This window comes from Engraulis encrasicolus, chromosome 7 (assembly GCF_034702125.1).
Source record: "Engraulis encrasicolus isolate BLACKSEA-1 chromosome 7, IST_EnEncr_1.0, whole genome shotgun sequence".
NCBI lineage: Eukaryota > Metazoa > Chordata > Actinopteri > Clupeiformes > Engraulidae > Engraulis > Engraulis encrasicolus.
Window position 1 is genome coordinate 41,750,517 of NC_085863.1, and position 18,959 is coordinate 41,769,475.

At 44.9% G+C, this 18,959-nt stretch overlaps 2 long non-coding RNA genes across 2 annotated transcripts; both read left to right on the forward strand.

Moving 5' to 3' along the window:
• Positions 1-2,007: 2,007 nt before the first annotated feature.
• LOC134452918 (uncharacterized) lies at positions 2,008-3,850 on the forward strand. The gene is made up of 3 exons (XR_010035529.1): positions 2,008-2,267; positions 3,434-3,503; positions 3,699-3,850. It is a non-coding gene; the product is annotated as an uncharacterized LOC134452918 (long non-coding RNA).
• Positions 3,851-8,755: 4,905 nt separating this feature from the next.
• On the forward strand, positions 8,756-10,600 carry LOC134452917 (uncharacterized). The gene is made up of 4 exons (XR_010035528.1): positions 8,756-9,023; positions 9,128-9,237; positions 9,460-9,564; positions 9,974-10,600. It is a non-coding gene; the product is annotated as an uncharacterized LOC134452917 (long non-coding RNA).
• The last annotated feature ends 8,359 nt before the right edge of the window (positions 10,601-18,959 follow it).

Genomic DNA, 18,959 nt, shown 5'->3' on the forward strand with positions numbered 1-18,959 from the left:
GGCTCGACCCCCCCCCCCCCCCCCTAAAGTTTTCTCCTCGGATCTACACGACTCACAGAAATTACCCAATTTTGATTTCAAAACAGCGAATTTCGCCGAAAGGTGAGGGATTTTCATGCCTGAATAAAAGGCACGAGTGCCTGCTTTTCCTCGTTCGCACGCAAGTGCGAGTGAATAGGGCGCACTGTAGAGCCCTCAACTGGTTATATTTCGGCCACAGGAATGTTGTAGCTTTGTTCATAACAGTGATGGACTTGGCCATTTTTTCCTCCAACCAGTGTGCATGACGTTGACGCACAGCTGCCAGCTTGACCGTATCATTGGCATTTTGCTGGCAGTGGTTTCAGAGTCGAGGGTTATTTTTTCCATCCTGTCACCTAGGGGTGGGCGGTATGGACGGTATACTATCGTAAAAGGTATTTTTTCCATCAAGGTATGGATTTTGGCCATACCGTTCTACCGTGATATAGCGCATTGCATCCTGCAGATGGCAGTATAGACAACGTTTTGAACATCCACCCGACTGACTGCCAAGTTGTAGCAATGTGGTTGTAGAGAAACAGCACAATCATTTCCTTTGAATAAGCGTCAAGTGTAAAATGTATGGTTAGTGTAGTGAACTATTGTTTGAAATGGTATGTGATGGCAACACATTTCGATTTTGGACTCCACAATTTACTGGGCACGAAATGCAAGCTAACTAGCTAACAGCCCAAGTCATTCATGTCTATGCTGGTGTCTGGCAAAATAAATGTGCTTAATGTGCTAACATTGGTTGCCTTACATTTAACACATTGCGCCAGCCGTAACAGCTGTATGTTACTGTTTCCAGTTGAGATAATATCATTCATGATATCTGACTGGGTGTTAGTAACTAAAATGACTGTTCACTGTTTAAAATGTGGCATTAGCGATTTCGCTAACGTTAGCACGCTAACCGCTGGTGTAGTGAACGCTGCCATTGCCTTTCAAATGCATTACACTGCATGAAAAGAGGAATTTGTGGATGAGTTTTGCACCTTAAATTGCCTCATACCTCAAGCCACAGCATTTGCGGCTCCCCCATGCCCCCCTCCCATCCCCTTCTTAGAAGAGCCTTTAATATGTAAATGCCAGTGATCAGGTCGGGAGCTGCCCCAGTCAATTTCAATTGGGGTGGGGTGGGGTGAGGTCAGGTGGGTGGGAGGGAGTGGGGGGTCGGCAGGCCTGTTTCTAGGATTTTGGGGTCCCTAGGCAACGGGATTGTTGGGGGCCCTAGGGCATTTTTTGGCCTTTTACTAAAATGTGTGTGTGTCTGTGTGTCTGTGTGTGTATGTTTTTTCACGCTGCCCAGTGGTGTTTTTCAGAATCACTAACCATTAAACCAGGGGTAGGGAACCTATGTCTCGAGGGCCCTTGAGGCCGTTTTATCCGGCCCCTGATATTATTATAATGTTTTGCAACTTCACATGAAATAGGCCTATGACATATTTTGCAGGCCTAAAGGAATCTTAGAAATTACATTTCCAATGCAATTAAGTTATATTCAGGGGACCTAGAAAAGGTGGGGACTGTTTTAAAGGTGTCTACCTTTAAAGATGTCTATATGTCTATATAGGCCTAAAGGTGTCTATATAGGCCTAAATTTTATGGGGAAATCCTGATTTGTGTTCATAGTACGGCCCCCGGAGGATTTTATGACCATGGTAGGAATTTGAAGTGGCCCCTCGAATGAAAAAGGTTCCCCACCCCTGCATTAAACCTTTCTACTAGCCACAGCTTTGCTGTCAGTACATTTTATTATGATACTATAAGCTCAGAAATTAAGTTGATCAAACAATTCGATCTGTGCTATAGCCTAAACATTTAAATGAACCTACAGAATAGGCTATCAAAATAGAATCATCTGAATGATCTTTCTTGGACATACATTTTGAAGTGACCCTTCGAATTAAAAAGGTTCCTCAGCTGCTTTTGAGGAAAAACATCAATGTGCTTAGCCATTCTGTTTTTTAAATGGTATTCTGAACTAAAGCAAGGATTGTTCAAGTTAGTTGAAAATAGACCGTCTCTGGTTAAATTAGTTCTACACCAAGCCTTTAGGTGGCAGTAAAACTAATTGGCACAATGCGAATTCCACACACAAGCCACAAAGAAGCCATCAGCCGCGGTCAACATCACCTTCCTGATTGAACAGAACCACGCGCTGTCTGTGTGGTTTACAAGTTTCTTGGCGATATGGGGGAAAAGTTCCTCACATACCAACGGAAAATGGGCGTCATATACATGTAAGTACATTTTACTCAACTGTGGTTTAAAGTTTCAGTACTCAAGAGCGATTGAATAGCTCCTCTGAACACAGATCCGCCATTGCTAAGTTATGGCACAGCCGTTTTACATAGCTGGTAGCTCAAGTCCCCTCAATGTGACTACACTAGTTGCTGCTGTACGCTAGTAAATTCTGATGACTTGCGAGCATCGTAATGACAAAATGCTGTGGTGAAACAGTGAATATGTTAAGTATACTTGTTGATGGTAAATTGTTTGACATTGCTCGTTCTCAGTTGCCTTTCCCCTGCCTAAAGATAGACAAAGGCTACCGTTAGCATGCTATTGCGTTAGCTCATCAACTAGATGCTGGGCACTGCTCATTTTTCACGTCTGCCCGGTATTTCGCCGATGAACTAACGCTTAGACGCCTTGCCAATGTATTTTACAGCGGCAAAAATGCATCTAGGCGACGTTGGAAAGACTGGTGTGCCGTCTGGGTATGTTGGTTTTCAGTGCTGGGCAGTAGCGAAGCGACTAGTTTAATTACATTCTCTAGTAGCTTGGTCGTAGCGTCACTACTATGTATCGAGTAGCTAACATCCCTGTAGTAATGCTATTTTTCCTCAAGTAGCGACGTTGTCTACAAAAGCTACAATTTGTCCCCCATCGTTTGTATTCAATGATCTGTTTTACTTTCTCTATCCTGAAACCTAGGCAGTCACACAGGGGTTCCAAGACCCACCTGCGTAAAATCAAGTCAAAGGTGGGATATAATTTAGTTCCATGCTACTTTGAAACGGTGGTTCTCAGTAAAATCAAGTCAAAGGTGGGATATAATTTAGTTCCATGCTACTTTGAAACGGTCGTTCTCAGTAACGCGAGCCCAATGTATCAGCGCGAGCTCAATGTCGACCAGAGTGGTCAAGTTGAGCACGCCACCCCAAAATCAATGTGAAATACCCTGCCATTTGCAACAGTAGGCAACCTGTCCTTTAAAAGTATGGGTCCTCAAAACAGCACTTGTTGCACAAATAAGTGTAGATGGCCTCTGTATGGTCACTTTGTCTTATTGTTTCACGTGGAGGTCTACTGACCTTGTCTAAATAATGTAGGCTAGTTTATGTCCATGTATTATATTAGGACCCAAGGTTAATGGGTTATTCTATTTACCATGTTTTCACAGGCTGCTGTCTCATAATATGGCGAAGACGAGTCACCTGAAGGCCTAACTCGCCATAGAAGACTGAAAGAATGTAAGATTAACTTCTTTGTGACCAATATGACTTGCTCATTGATACATTTGCTATGTCAATATGAGGTGCATGGCAAAGTATTTAATTTATTTGTCTCGCTTCTAGGAGCTGTAGAAACAACAGGGTGTTCTTTTTCAGGGTATTCTTTTTTATAGAACTGGACAGGTCATTTATTCGTTACCCTTGTTTTTGAAGTGTCCTGCAGGATGCTGTGTCCTGCAATCCTGTGTGCTGTGCTACAGACGCGTGTGGAGGTCAACCCAAAATGGGCACAGTCTCACCGCAGAAGAGTGAAAGAGGGTAAGCTTAACCTATAGCCTACGTCAGGGTCGGGGAACGTTTCTCATTCGAAGGGCCGCTTAAAATTCATCCGAGGGGCCGTAAAAGTCCCCCAAGGGCCGTACTATGAACACAAACCAGGATTTTCCCTTTCACTTTAGGCCTATATTGAAGGCAGCCACATTTAAACAAACACCACCTTCTTCAGGTTCCCTGAATATGACTTAATTGTATTGCAAATGTATTTTCTAATGTAGCAAAGTGGACTTTTACTGGTAATTATCCTTAAAATAATAATTACCCCTTTTTATGTGTAATTGCCAGACTACGCCACTGGGGGACTTCCACCCCAGAATGTATTTTGATTTCAACCAGTAAAGGCACAACAGGTTCGGATAAATGGGACAGAGATGTGGAGTTCTTGTTGCAAAAATAAAATATATTTTCTTTATTGACAGAGTTAAAATAACAAACAAACAAAACACAAAGTTCCCGCACCGCCTAAATAAAAGCACATCAGGTGCCAATAGAAGACAGAGGGAGATCAGAGTGGGGTTGGCTTGACTAATCGTAGGCTAGCCTAGGCTACTACAACTGGGGGCAGCCAAACGCAAGAGAGAGAGAAAGGGGGGGGGGACAGCGGAAGGCGGCCGGAGAAAAGTAAACAAACAACACTACTAAAATAAACAGAAAGGTAAAACTAACACTGGGCAAAACAGCGGTGGACAGTCTGCCCACGATGTACAGAAAGCCCCGAACCCTCGATGGCTCACTCTGAGGAGTTGGGTTAACATTGAACAAGCAATTAGACACTGTACATTACATGTAGTCTATTTTACATAGCAAGATCCAAACAGAATGTTCACACATACCTCAATGTGAATGGACAGCATGAGAGCCCACAAACAATCCGGGCACCATGGACATTACCGGCAACCTGACAATGAAGTTACCGTAAGTTAACATAGTGAATACAACATTCAAACTGTAGTGTTCAGATCGAAACACTGGTTTACATACTGTTTGTGAACACATACCTCAGCACAGGAGCAGGGTGAGCTGCATACAAGTCAGACGCCACAGGTCTCTGGCTAGGCCTACTTGGGCACCAGCGACAAGAGGACCGGGAATACATTCCATGAATACCCGAATATCGGGAGAGCTCCTACGAGCTTACCTGTTCCCACCATTTTTATAAAAACAATGGCATAGTAGCCACTTAGTGATTAGCCAGTCAGCTGCTAGCTGTGACTCCGTGACATCACCAGGGTATGGAAGCTGCCATAGGACACATTTCCCCCACACTGACAGTTCACCCTGTTACAATCTACCCCAGCTTTTCAAATCGGCGCCCCGACGATGAGCTACCATTCCTGTTGGGGGGCACTGGTTCCAGTGCACCCACAGGCAACCACATGCATACACTCCAGTCAGAACATTCTCGTGGGACAAATCACACACCTGGGCCCACCCATCACACACACCCATTCACACTGGCAAGCACCCACATGCGGGAAGGCAGGCGTATACTCAGACAGACGCACTCAGACACCAGCAAGCACGCGCGCACACGCACACACACACACTCCATGGTATGCATATATCTGTATGCACACCCACCTGGATCACCACTCATACTGCAACACTCCATCTATGAGGTGAAAAACAGTTGGATCATCATCATCATGGACAGGCACACACACATGCACACACACTGCAGGAGGACACAGTATGGCGTTGGACTTGGGTGGGTGGACATGGGCGGCCAGTCTCTTGAGCCCGGCAACACCCCCCCAGGACAATGACTCCTTCGCTCCGGAGACGGCTGCCCTCCCGTAGGTCGGCGAGGTGAAGACCGTCCCTTTGCCCCCAGCTGGGCTGCTGGTGATAGTTGCGCTCTTGGTGGCACTCGCACCCCGTCACAGTCCCAAGCAAAGTGCCCCGGCTCCTGGCACCGCCAGCATATGAGAGGGCTTGCATTTGACCTTGATGGAGAGTGCTGCAATGAGTCCACCCACTGTGCGATCTGTCCCAACTGCTCCTGTTGCCGCCTCATGGTGTTCTTGATTTCCGCCCACTCCTCGAGGTCATCCTCCATGTTGGCCACGGTGGTCACGACAGTGCAGAATGAGCTGGAGCAGGCGGCCGCAGTGCGCTGATGCTCTGCGTCCCACGCCGTGCCCACCGCTGTTTTGCCCCTAACTGGGCCTTATGCCCTTCTACCAAAAGAATCTAAACCAAAACAAACTAATCTGAACAAAAAAACACCACATCTCTGTGTGCCACCTATCCTGCCGACTACGCCAAATGTAGCAAAGTGGACTTTTACTGGTAATTATCCTTAAAATAATAATTACCCCTTTTTATGTGTAATTGCCAGACTACGCCACTGGGGGACTTCCACCCCAGAATGTATTTTGATTTCAACCAGTAAAGGCACAACAGGTTCGGATAAATGGGACAGAGATGTGGAGTTCTTGTTGCAAAAATAAAATATATTTTCTTTATTGACAGAGTTAAAATAACAAACAAAACACAAAGTTCCCGCACCGCCTAAATAAAAGCACATCAGGTGCCAATAGAAGACAGAGGGAGATCAGAGTGGGGTTGGCTTGACTAATCGTAGGCTAGCCTAGGCTACTACAACTGGGGGCAGCCAAACCCAAGAGAGAGAGAGGGGGGGGACAGCGGAAGGCGGCCGGAGAAAAGTAAACAAACAACACTACTAAAATAAACAGAAAGGTAAAACTAACACTGGGCAAAACAGCGGTGGACAGTCTGCCCACGTACAGAAAGCCCAGAACCCTCGATGGCTCACTCTGAGGAGTTGGGTTAACATTGAACAAACAATTAGACACTGTACATTACATGTAGTCTATTTTACATAGCAAGATCCAAACAGAATGTTCACACATACCTCAATGTGAATGGACAGCATGAGAGCCCACAAACAATCCGGGCACCATGGACATTACCGGCAACCTGACAATGAAGTTACCGTAAGTTAACATAGTGAATACAACATTCAAACTGTAGTGTTCAGATCGAAACACTGGTTTACATACTGTTTGTGAACACATACCTCAGCACAGGAGCAGGGTGAGCTGCATACACGTCAGATGGCACAGGTCTCTGGCTAGGCCTACTTGGGCACCAGCGACAAGAGGACCGGGAATACATTCCATGAATACCCGAATATCGGGAGAGCTCCTACGAGCTTACCTGTTCCCACCATTTTTATAAAAACAATGGCATAGTAGCCACTTAGTGATTAGCCAGTCAGCTGCTAGCTGTGACTCCGTGACATCACCAGGGTATGGAAGCTGCCATAGGACACATTTCCCCCACACTGACAGTTCACCCTGTTACAATCTACCCCAGCTTGGCGAGACCGTTACAGGAAGTAGTTCGACTACGCCACCCCCGGGGGTGGAGCCCCCGGAGGAAATGAATTAGGGGTAGTTACAGATACCCCGGACCAACACACAATGTACCCGCACAATAGATTACCAGGCAAACACAGGTTCGTGCACAATGGAGGCAGAGACAGTGGTGACAATTTATAATTCAAATCTTTATTATTATTTTCAGTATAAAAATATGTTGGTCACTCTCTGTAATAAATATAAAAAATTACTCACAATTCGTAAAGTGCAGGGGTGGGCGTGCTGCCACCACACCCGCGGATCTGTAAACACCTGCCCCAAAGTATGTTCGCTAATTCATACTAAACAACACACCTGGTAGGCCTAAGGCCTTAGAACCCACACTCAGGTTGTCAGACTGTGCCACTAGGGGCTGGCACGGCTAACACATTAGGGCCAATGGCACACCTCAGAATTAACAAAAGAAAAGTAAAGAAATAGTTCACAACAAACAGAAATAATTCACGGCAAACAGAAACAAGAAGAAATCACAGCAAACCATGCAAAATAAATCAACATCCAATAAGCACATGCAGTTAAATTAGAAATTAGATAATTGAATGAAATAATAAAAAAAGGGAAATTAGGCACAGCAAACGAAAGAAAACGAAATCAAAACATGAGGTAAACCAATGCCAGAGGCTCAGCTCAGTGCAGTCCCCTAGGTATCCCCACACTACCTACACACACACACTCACACGCACCAGCGTACGCACACGCACACACACTGTGGAATGGCTCACACACCAGCTCACACCGAGCCGAGCGCCCACACACACACACACACACACACACACACACACACTGAACCAAAGCGCGCCCACGCACACACACACACGAATGTCCAATTTCCGAGGCCGGAGCAGCAGCCGAGATACGGGTTCCCGGCTTCCAGAGGCACCACACAACCGGGGCTAAAAGTCGCCGCTCGTGCACCTAAACGCGTGGTGTGTCTGACCACGGCCACACGGATACAACCTGCGAGGGAGGAGGAGAGCGTTAGCCAAGCTAGCAGGACACCCACTATGACACGATTCTGCTGCCGAGAGGTTACCTTACCCGGAGATGAGGGTGCACCGATGCGCGATTCTCACAGTCGGAGTGCCAATACAGAGGTACACGGCCGAGGCGCCGGTAGCGACCACACGCGGCGTGCAGGAGACGGGAAATGCGCAAGGTAACCGTTGGTATTGTCCACCGAAGTCCTTGCCAGTGGAGAAGCAAGAGATCACTCTAGCCAAGTAAGAGACGCCAAGTTGGAATCACAACGAGGACAAGAAATGGTCCACATCTCCTAGATCTGAACTGGACACCGCACTCCTCTCGACGGCGAGGGGAGAAGCAACCACAGCATTCGCCGGTGGCGATGAAACGCGCAAAGGAGAACTTTGCAGGCTTACCGAATACTAGCCACTGGCAGTGTTTATGAAGAGACTTCCCATAAGCCTCTACGAGCGGCGTGGTGACGTGTGCCGCAGCGTCAGACCTCCCTTAAAGGAGCAGCGCTCCATTACACTTAGATTCCATTACAAAATATGTCATATTTCATGTGAAGCTGAATAGCATTAAAATTATATCGGGGGGCCAGATAAAACTGCCTCAAGGGTCGCAAACGGCCCTAGAGACATAGGTTCCCCACCCCTGGCCTACATTGTCAATATGACTTGTGCTACTTTATAGATAAGTAATCAATGCTGTGCATTGCTATGTTTTGATTTATTTTCTTACATCCTACAGATCCTGGCAGGGAGACGGTAGTGTCCTGCAGAATGGTGATGGGCCAATCTTACAAGAGACCACAGAAAACTGATATAGTGTAAGATTATCCCTGTTGGGCTCAATAGGTCTTGCTTATTGACATATTTGCTATGTCAATATGAGGTGCATGGCAAAGTATTTATTTATTTGTCTCGCTTCTAGGAACTATAGAAACAACAGTGCCTGCTGCAGTATAATGAGGACACCCTGAGCAGAGAGCTCCAATAGACCCAGGTCCAGTGTCTTGGCAGGGTGAAATGGCACTGATATGGGTATGTACTAATGTCAGTTAAAATGAATGAATGAATTAATTCTCATATCTGAATAATGTGAACACTGGATTTACCACACACACACACACACACACACACACACCCTAGGCCTAGATGATTTGGACCCAAGGTTACTTTTACCACAGCTCTGGCACATCAATTTTCATTTGTTTAATAACTGGTCAGGTAATTTATTCATTCCCCTTGTTTGTTTTTTTGTAGTGTCCTGCAGGATGCTGTGTCCTGCAATCCTGTGTGCTGTGCTACAGACGCGTGTGGAGGTCAACCCAAAATGGGCACAGTCTCACCACAGAAGAGTGAAAGAGGGTAAGCTTAACCTATAGCCTACGTCAGTGGTGGGGAACCTTTCTCATTCGAAGGGCCAATTCAAATTCTTCCGAGGGGCCGTAAAAGTTCTCCAAGGGCCGCACTATGAACACAAACGGCCTCAAGGGTCGCAAACGGCCCTCAAGACATAGGTTCCCCACCCCTGGCCTACATTGGCAATATGACTTGTGCTACTTTATAGATAAGTTCTCAATGCTGTGCATTGCTATGTTTTGATTTATTTTCTTACATCCTACATATCCTGGCAGGGAGACATAGTGCATGAGACCATAGAAGACTGAAATAGGACATTATCCCTGTTGGGCTCAATATGACTTGCTTATTGATATATTTGCTATGTCAATATGAGGTGCATGGTGAAGTATTAATTTATTTGTTGTTTCTACAGCTCCCAGAAGTGAGACTGAGTGCCTGTTGCAGTATGACGAGGACGCAGTGACCAGAGACCTTCAGTAGACCCTGGCTGAAGAACATGAAATCAACTGCAATGTTTATAATGTTGTACATACCTGTATAGTCTGTATTAAAAGGCAGTACCTGTAGTATTTTTCCTCTTACTTTCATATTTACCACATATTTACTATGAATTGACAACTTTTACTAAAATCCATTTTTGTATGTGCCCTGACTAAAACTATCCTTAAACCTAACCTGTCAGAGATGTAACCACAACCTGCTCTTAGCAATGTGGCAACAGTCTACTTGGATGCAGCGGGGAACATAGAACCCTTTTTTGAAAAAGCATTGTATGTTTATGAGTTTTATGAATTGTGCCCTTCCCAAACATCATGCATAGGCTAAGCGTATCTATGACACGCTGATTTGAACTCACTATCGCGTGTGTCCAATACGCATTTTCAAGTTAAGTCGTGCTCCACAACGCCCTGTGACAGGTTAGGTTTAGGGATGGTTTTGGTTTAGGCACAATTTAGGTAGAAATTCGCCTAATCTTGCTGTTCTTGGCCAAAGTAAAGCAGCAGAAACATTACTTCACTGACAGGTTAGGTTTAGGGGTGGTTTTTGGTTAGGGCACAGCAAAACATATTTGCGTTTAGTAACAGAAATGCGCTGTGACAAAACAAAATCGCCGACACGGCGGGAAAACTGCGCAAACCTCGTCACTAGTCAAAAGTGCATGAAAGCGCTTTACCGTTGCGTTGAGGAGCACGCTTTGAATTCAAAATGCGTCGCACCATGCACTAGCGTGCGATACGTACGCTAAAGCATGATGACAGCCTGCCCAAACTTAACCTGTCGGTAATGAAATGTTTCCTAGTTGTACATTTGTGACCTGAGTGCTGTGTACATCACTGCATATAGAGTATAGGCCTATTGTTTGCAGGGTATGTGTGTAGTTGCATGGTTCTTGTCAAAGTGTGTGTACATTGTTTGCTTTGGTGTGATATTAAAAGCGTTTTTAAAAAAATAATTTTCATTTCATTCATTTTCATTTTATCAATAAATTCACATCATGCATGCTAAAGCCCCATCACAGTGCAGCCTATAATGATGTGAATATACAAAGTAAAATCAACCTAGGTAGGCTATATTAGTAATAATAATTTTTGCATAATTATACGGACCTACTGTATACGGTCTGCATAAATTAATCCAACGTGACCAATAGAAGGTCGTAGCTGCTAACCAATAGCGCAGCTCTTTTACTTTGAGTCACGTGTCTTTTTCGTCCAATAAGAGCAAGGCTAGTCCGCGTTCCGGGCTGGCTGTCATTGCCTTTCATGTGGTAATCGTTGGGCCATTAACACCCTGCTGTGAGACCTGTCGGCGGCTCGCGATTCGCTTCCGGGCGAGTTAGGTGTCACCAAAATTGATAGTTTTGATTCTCTCAAGCGCTCAAAATCAGACGAAAGTTAGGCAAGTCCGTGGACGATTAGGGACGAGTTCATTGTCACAAATCCCCCTTTTCGTGCTGTGTTAGTTCTGAAATGCATTGCTAACTACCTCATGTGAAAGTTCGTTTTTCTTAACTTTAACAATGACAGCTTAAACCATTATGCATGGCATAATCACAGATGCAAGCACACATTTCAAAATTACCATAAACAACTCCAGAAATAGAAAAAAGGTGCAATGAAAGATGTAGTTGATACAATCTACGTTCAGTTCTATTTAGGCCTACTCTCAATGTGTTCAGTTTGACACCCCTCCCTTTTCCCCCTCTCTACCGTACTTTAACCCCTTCGACACTTGGTGAAATTGACAGTGTTCTATTGGGTAGCTTTGCATTGCATTGCAAAATGCATTTTACATAGGCTAGTTTTTGCTTGTTTTTAAAAAATGTAATGGCAAGAATTCACACATATATGAAAGGACATTGTGTCATTTCCAAAAATCAAATGCAAAGGTTAAAAAAAATGTTTTTTTTTTGTCATTTTGCAACGCTTCAATTTTAAACAAATGTACAATACCGTGATGTATACCGTGATATATACCGTGACTAAAATTATACCGAGGTATACATTTTTGGCCATATCGCCCACCCCTACAGACACCCTCTCAACGCGCTTCCAGTTTGTCCTGCAGCTCTGCGTAAATGTCTCTGATGAATTTCAGGGTCATGTACACAGTGCTACAGTGTGTGTCTACCATCTGTAGGGTGGTCTTTGAGAGCTGCGCTGCCATTCATGACTGCTTTGCATATCTGTAGAAAAGAGAATGTGTCGCTGTTGCACAAATGAGTAAGCCTAGTCTATAGTGATAGTCAAACATACACTTCAGAATCAGATTATATTGATAATTTACGAATGGGGAAATAATGAGGATACTAATTATTAGGGGTGGGCATAGATTATTTTTAAAAAATCTAGATTAGTCTCACTGCAATTATGAAATTAATCTATGACAAAATGGCTCATTCAGAATAGGCTAGCGAAAAAATGCTGAAAAAAAAACCTTGGGGTTTCTTAAGACAGATGGCGCATTAGACCAGAGCTCATCTCTTTTTTCCACAATGCATCTCATCTCCAAAAAAATTGTCATGTTGATAATGTCATGTTGTGAAAAAAATCACTGCAATATTTGTAAAGTGTGTCGAATATGTTAGGAAGCATTTACAGTTATAATATGCTGAAATTTCAAAGTGAACAGCGCTATAAGTTGTAGAGACAAATACAGATCAATCTAAAACCTTTCAGCTATTTAAACAAAATGACCTCAACAATTCAGCATTTCTAATAGAGAGAGAATCTGCCAAAGACTGTTAAAAAGAGCGGCCTTTATTAGAGGTAGGAGCTCTGTGCGCAACAGGCACAGCAGCCTGCACCAGAGCTAGGCTACTGGATAGCTAGAACCTAGCCTAGAAACACCCACACAGTCTGGCGAGGATGTCTCATAATGTCCAAGTCCATGGTACATGTCTCTGTCCAATCAGAGAGCGGGGCGGGGTTTTAAGACAGTGACATGTGCTTTTCAACCAACGGACACTTGTATCTAGTTTGTTTGGGATTGCCTGGTTACCACCACCAGCTGATCGAAAATCATGGCGGCGTTTGTAAACAAAACTTTTGACGAAGCTGTAGGTACTGTTTTGAACAGTTTGGATCGTACGTTTGTTTTGAAAGCAGAGCAGCGCTTGGCTTTGCGATATTTTGTGGATACGAAGACAGACGCCTTAGCCCTACTTCCGACCGGTTTTGGCAAAAGCTTAATATATCAGCTGGCCCCTTTAGGGGTCTTACACACCAAGGCGGTAAAGCGTCGCGGAACGGCCGCGTTTTTTACCGGCGTCTGTGAAAATACATTGAAACCTATCTGTCCTTACACACCAACCGGCGGTAGTCGAGCGTCAGCGGCGTGGGAGCCGGCTCCGCGCCGCGCTGCATTTGGAAAATAGAACTCGAGCGTATTTTTCACGCCGGCAACCGGCGGTGTCTCATTCAAATGAATGGCAAAGTAGCACGCTAGCTTTAGCTGTGGGGAGGGTTTTGAATAGGACTGGCCGCGCGCGCCGACGCTGTCAGTGTGCAAGGCAGAGCAGTGTGCAAAGCACGCAGGCCAAAACTAAGCAGAAAGACCGCTTCCGTCCTGCGACCGTTCCGCCTTGGTATGTTTTGGCCCTTACAGGTGTAAACTCGCAGATTGTAAGTCTTGTTGTGTTTGTTTGTTCTTGTATACAAGTATATGAGATCCTTTCTAAAAGTTTAAAGAAAAAAAAAAGTTTAAAGAAAAAAAAAGTTAAACAGTTTTGAACATGGACAAATACATGGAATGTATGTATGTATGTATGTATGTATGTATGGCTCTACAGCCATACAGCATATGTCGTGGCGGACCACTTAACCACACAGATCCAAACCCCTCCAAGACACAAAACACCACGAAGAGGAATCAGTTTAAAGGGTTTTATTTTCTTACAGGACAGCAGTCGCACAGTAGTACACCCAGAGCCCCCACCCACAACCCGACATAGGAGTGGCACGTTAACACCACAAAAATACCCCCACAAGGCACATCAAATTAGTCTGTCAGTAAGAAAACCACAGCAAGCAATTAATAGCAAAAGGTTCACAGCAATGGTCAACAATAGTCAATGGCATGGCAATCACAATACATATCCCAAGGAATCAAAACAACAACCAAAAGGGAAAAAAAAGAAAGAAAATGAAAATACAATAGTATAATTCACTCAAGAGTGGACACCACAGCAATCTACCAAATGGCACAGCACATATGGGAAGTAACCCCCAAGACTAGTTAGGCTACACGCACACGCTACAATGCTACTGGTCACCGCACACCAAGGATGATTCTCCGATGCACACGCGCATAGGAATATTGTCACGACCAACAAAGCACAGCACTAATACATGCACAGGTTAGGCTACTATTCTACTCACACAGTTACTGACGTCATTCACAATGACACGCATACCCCACTAAGGAGTTCGGGAGGAAGTCTCTGCTGTGCACCGAACCGGTGCGCTGCTGTCCAACACCGGTGAAAGAAGTCCACGTTGGGTCGGCGGCTTCCCACGCCGACCCCCCAAAAAAAACAACAACAACTTATCTGAGTCTCAGTCCGCGCACTATTCCCGATACCACTCTGGCACCCGGGTTGTCAGGCAGGAAGGCGACCCACGAATTCACGACAGCAATCCGTTCGACAGCCTCGGTCCAGAACGATCCTCTTCCACACGGCCGATGCGGGGATCCCTGGCAATACAGACAGCAGCACTGAGAACTATGCAGCCCTTCCGATCAACCGCACATATATACACACACCATATAGGCAGGACACTCGTACTTCCCTTTAATCAGTAGATTAGCTTGCGTTGTATCACTCATCGATGCACTCCTGGCTCCGACCCCGGTTCCGGTCTCCATCCAGCACGCTCCGCGTCCCAGGCACCTCGGAACAAAACACACCTACTTGCACCGGAGGAGGACTAAAGTATGACTCTCACACACACTGATAGGGTAGGAAGGAGTTGACCACTTTCCTTTAGTTGGTGTGTGATCGCGCCCATCATAATCGCAAGCCGACAGGTCTGCTGGAGGTTCTCCTGCTGCTGCTGCTGCTCCTGTTGTTGTTATGGTCGATCAGCTGTGACGGCCTCGTCGCAGCGTGTAGACGTCACCCCCCGGCCCGTGGGGGAAGCTCCCCAGTGACGAATCCCCTGTATAGAAATAGCACATTCACTTTACCACCAAGGACAACTGCTATGTTGTTGCTGTTGATGAACTCCCAGGAGGCTCTGCTGAGGATTACCAGATCCATATTTGTGACTCCATCAGCAACCTCGCTAAAGTGTATTGTTATTTCTCTGAAGCAAATTATGAAGTCATTCTGAAAAAACTGATCGGTAACATCTCCAATACTCTAACTGACCGCTGTGCTGCCAACCATGCTGCCATTCGTCTTGTATGTTCAGCTTGGAACAAGACCCTTAACGCGCTGAACTGCAACCTGCACCTACTTGAAACAATTGCTTCAAAAACAAAGATGGCTCTTAAAGAAGTTGAGAAGGCCTTGGGGATAAGTGGGAAAATCATGGGGAAAGAATGCATTGGTGGAAATATCGTGATTATGATTATTTCCATAGCGAGTAACCACAGTTGATGATGCGACGCACTCTGCAATCCTACTTTTGTGGACTTAAGTGTCAAATAGTTGGCTTGACCGTCACAGTAGATATTCTCAAGGTAGTAGCTTCACAAAACAAATTCTGCAGACCTTTCAAGAATACATGAAGGGCTTTGGACACTTCGGTTTATGTTGATACCCTCAACATATTACGAGGTAGTGTGCAGTGTTGCCAGATTTTCTACGACAAATAAGCGACTGACGTCCTGAAAACAAGCCCAAAAGAAGAGACTGACGGGCGTAGTGAGAACAAGCCCAAAATAAGCAACCGAAGGGGTGGGTCGTCAGTCGTGTGCCTAGTCAGGGAAGACCTTGCTCTTTGCGGGGGTCTGCGTGGCAGCTACAATCCACTCAAGTGACCACAGAAAGTGGGAGTTAACAATGCTGTAGTAGGGTCACTTGTAGGATGAGTGAGAAAAAACGAGTTGCCATTGAGAAACACATTCAAATGACCGGCAGAGCAGGAGAAAACAACAAGCCCAACCCTGAAAAGAGCAAGCCCAAAAAAAACGCAACCCGCGACTTTACAAAATTCAAAGCGACTGCTCAAAAAAAGAAGCCCAAGGTCGCTTATAATAAGCGGACTTGGCAACACTGGTAGTGTGACGTTGTTTTGAGCTGTGCAAGACTTTAAAATGTTGTGTTTTTGAAATGTGTGTAACTGCCGAGAAACGATGCCCGCAATCTATCATATTGCATAGCTGATATGGCTAACGAGGCTACCGTGATATTGTCAAACTTTCTCAAAACGCATCCTTTTGCCTTGGTTTTGCTCTAGAGTGACTGTATTTCATCCCAAACATGCAAAAATGAGGCAATCTTGTTCCAACTCCGGATAAATCCTGGACACCGCAGGAAATGGTCAAAAAAGTTACTGCAACTATGCTGATCGTTGAAACTGGGCTGCCTATTGCCAAATTTGATCTTTTCATGAAAGTTTATTTACTAAATAATAAACTATTATTTTTGAGTATGGCCCAAGTAGTCATTTTTGCAGCTAATTTCTGGAAATTCAAAATGTCGGACCATGGAGAAGATGCCCCTTTTCATGTATGAAAATTGCAATTTTTTCAGTCATAATAAATACTTAGAATTTGATGGTGGTGGTAAGTCTTCATGAAAGAGGTAACATTAGTGAATGGGTAGCATGAATTCTGGAAATAAACAACTAAAAATCCAACACAGTGTCCCTTTAAGCAGCTCTGCTTTCAAAGCCTTTGGTGCGCCCGACCATGAAGAAAATCAGCCAAAGTTGCTATGGGCTTGCTGAAAAGTCGCTAGATGACATTACGTATGACGTCACGCACGGTGTGCTGATCTACAGTAAACGTGCCCACATGCTTTCGTCCACAGTACAAATGGGCGGTGCTAGCTACTTTTTGGAGATCAGAGCTAATATGCAGCCCTGCTTAACCGTGGGAAACGCTTCAGAATTATGTGGAAAAACGATGAATTTGTCTTTGAAAATGCACGTTTTAAAAAGTGGCCAGATGCACCAAAAAGTCGCTGGATGAGGTTTTTTTGTCGCCAGGGCCCGGGATTCAATGCGGTCGGTGCGGCCAGCCTGCTAGTGCTCATTTAAATTTGTCATATGCATATCCCAAGGAGCTGTAGTGCATCACGTGTCACTTCTATCTTTACCCGCCACTAATGATGCATTTTGTGGTGTCGTGGGGAGGAAGACTGATTTACCTCTCGCATGTGTAGCATATTAGTGCGTGTGCCTTTAAGCCACAGCGGCAATCTGCTGTGGCGCGGTGTGAGTGAGGAGCACCAATTGCTAAGGTTTTAGTTTCTTTTAAAAACGCTACACCTGCTTCATCTTGGCGTCGGCTGGGCGGTCATCATCTGGCTCTTTGTTCGGTTGTCACTGGGGAGCCCGCACCCGTAGGCATAGGTATTCCCCGGGGATGTGGAAGACCTCGTGGGGTTGTTTGGTCCTGCGGTGCGTCTTCTGACCAAGAGCGTAACCGTTTGAGTTTCTACTGAAGTATTTCTGCTGAAATATCACGCTGGCATGCAGCGAAAACAACGAATGGGACTGCAAATAATCACAAGCTAATTGAGATGAACGGTTTGGACAGGCAAATAAATCGCTTGTGTGAACATTGGAAAAGTGCTTCAAACAGGAGAGAACGTAAGAGCAAAGATGAGGATTTTATCATTCATTCACTGCACTGGGATTTATGCATTAGCATTCTCAAAGCCCACGCCACCTCGTTTAGTTTACAAAGCTACACAAATGTATGCGAGTTGACATCCTATGGGCAGTCATGGGTAAGCAGTTAGAGCGTCAGACTTGTATCCCAGAGGTTGCCAGTTCGACTCCTGACCCGCCAGGTTGGTGGAGGGAGTAATCAACCAGTGCTCTCCCCCATCCTCCTCCATGACTGAGGTACCCTGAGCATGGTACCGTCCCACTGCACTGCTGCCCATGGGTGAGGCATAAATCCAATTTCGTTGTGTGCAGTGTTCACTTGTGTGCTGTGGAGTGCTGTGTCACAATGACAATGGGAGTTGGAGTTTCCCAATGGGCTTTCACGCTTTCACGTTTATGGCGCACATGTTGTATTGATTTCGCAATAGGGCGTTGGGGTTTCAGGCTGCAAGAGCAGATTGGTCTGTTATGATGTTGTTTATTTGTTGTTTATTTGTGAAGTTTTTTTTGTTTATTCATTCGTTAGTTATTACTGTATTAACCTATTTAGTTATAACTGCTCCAGAAGGTGCCTCTGGGCAGTCTTGATGTGATTACTAAGTGCAAAGCTCTGTCACACCCTCACTCTGGAGCTTCTGGTTTATTTTCAAAATACTTTGGAATCAAGCTGGCATGGCAAGGTGGTGTCCTCAAAGATCTGCAGAGGAGCAGTATTTAAAGCCAAATCCAACTCTAACTTACTCATAGTTAACTTACCCAAACTTGCATGTTTTCAGCCACCCCAAGAAGGTCTGGAGGTAATCCTGTCTCCGCCTCCAGTATTTCTGGTCCTTAATGCTCCTGCCAAATCAAATTTAAATTTCAGCAGAAGTTGTACATGATAAACAATAATATCAATTGTAGTGACAAATGAATTTCAAGTCATGTCAAGTCAAGTCAAGTTTATTGTCAATTTCTTTACATGCACTGGTCATACAAAGAATTTGAAATTGCGTTTCAGGTGAGGACAGATGGATTACTTTTTTTTGTTTTTAAACTTCCACACATCCCCTTCCATTCTGTATGCGCTGCCCTGGCAACAGCACAATATCGTGTGTTATTATATATATATAT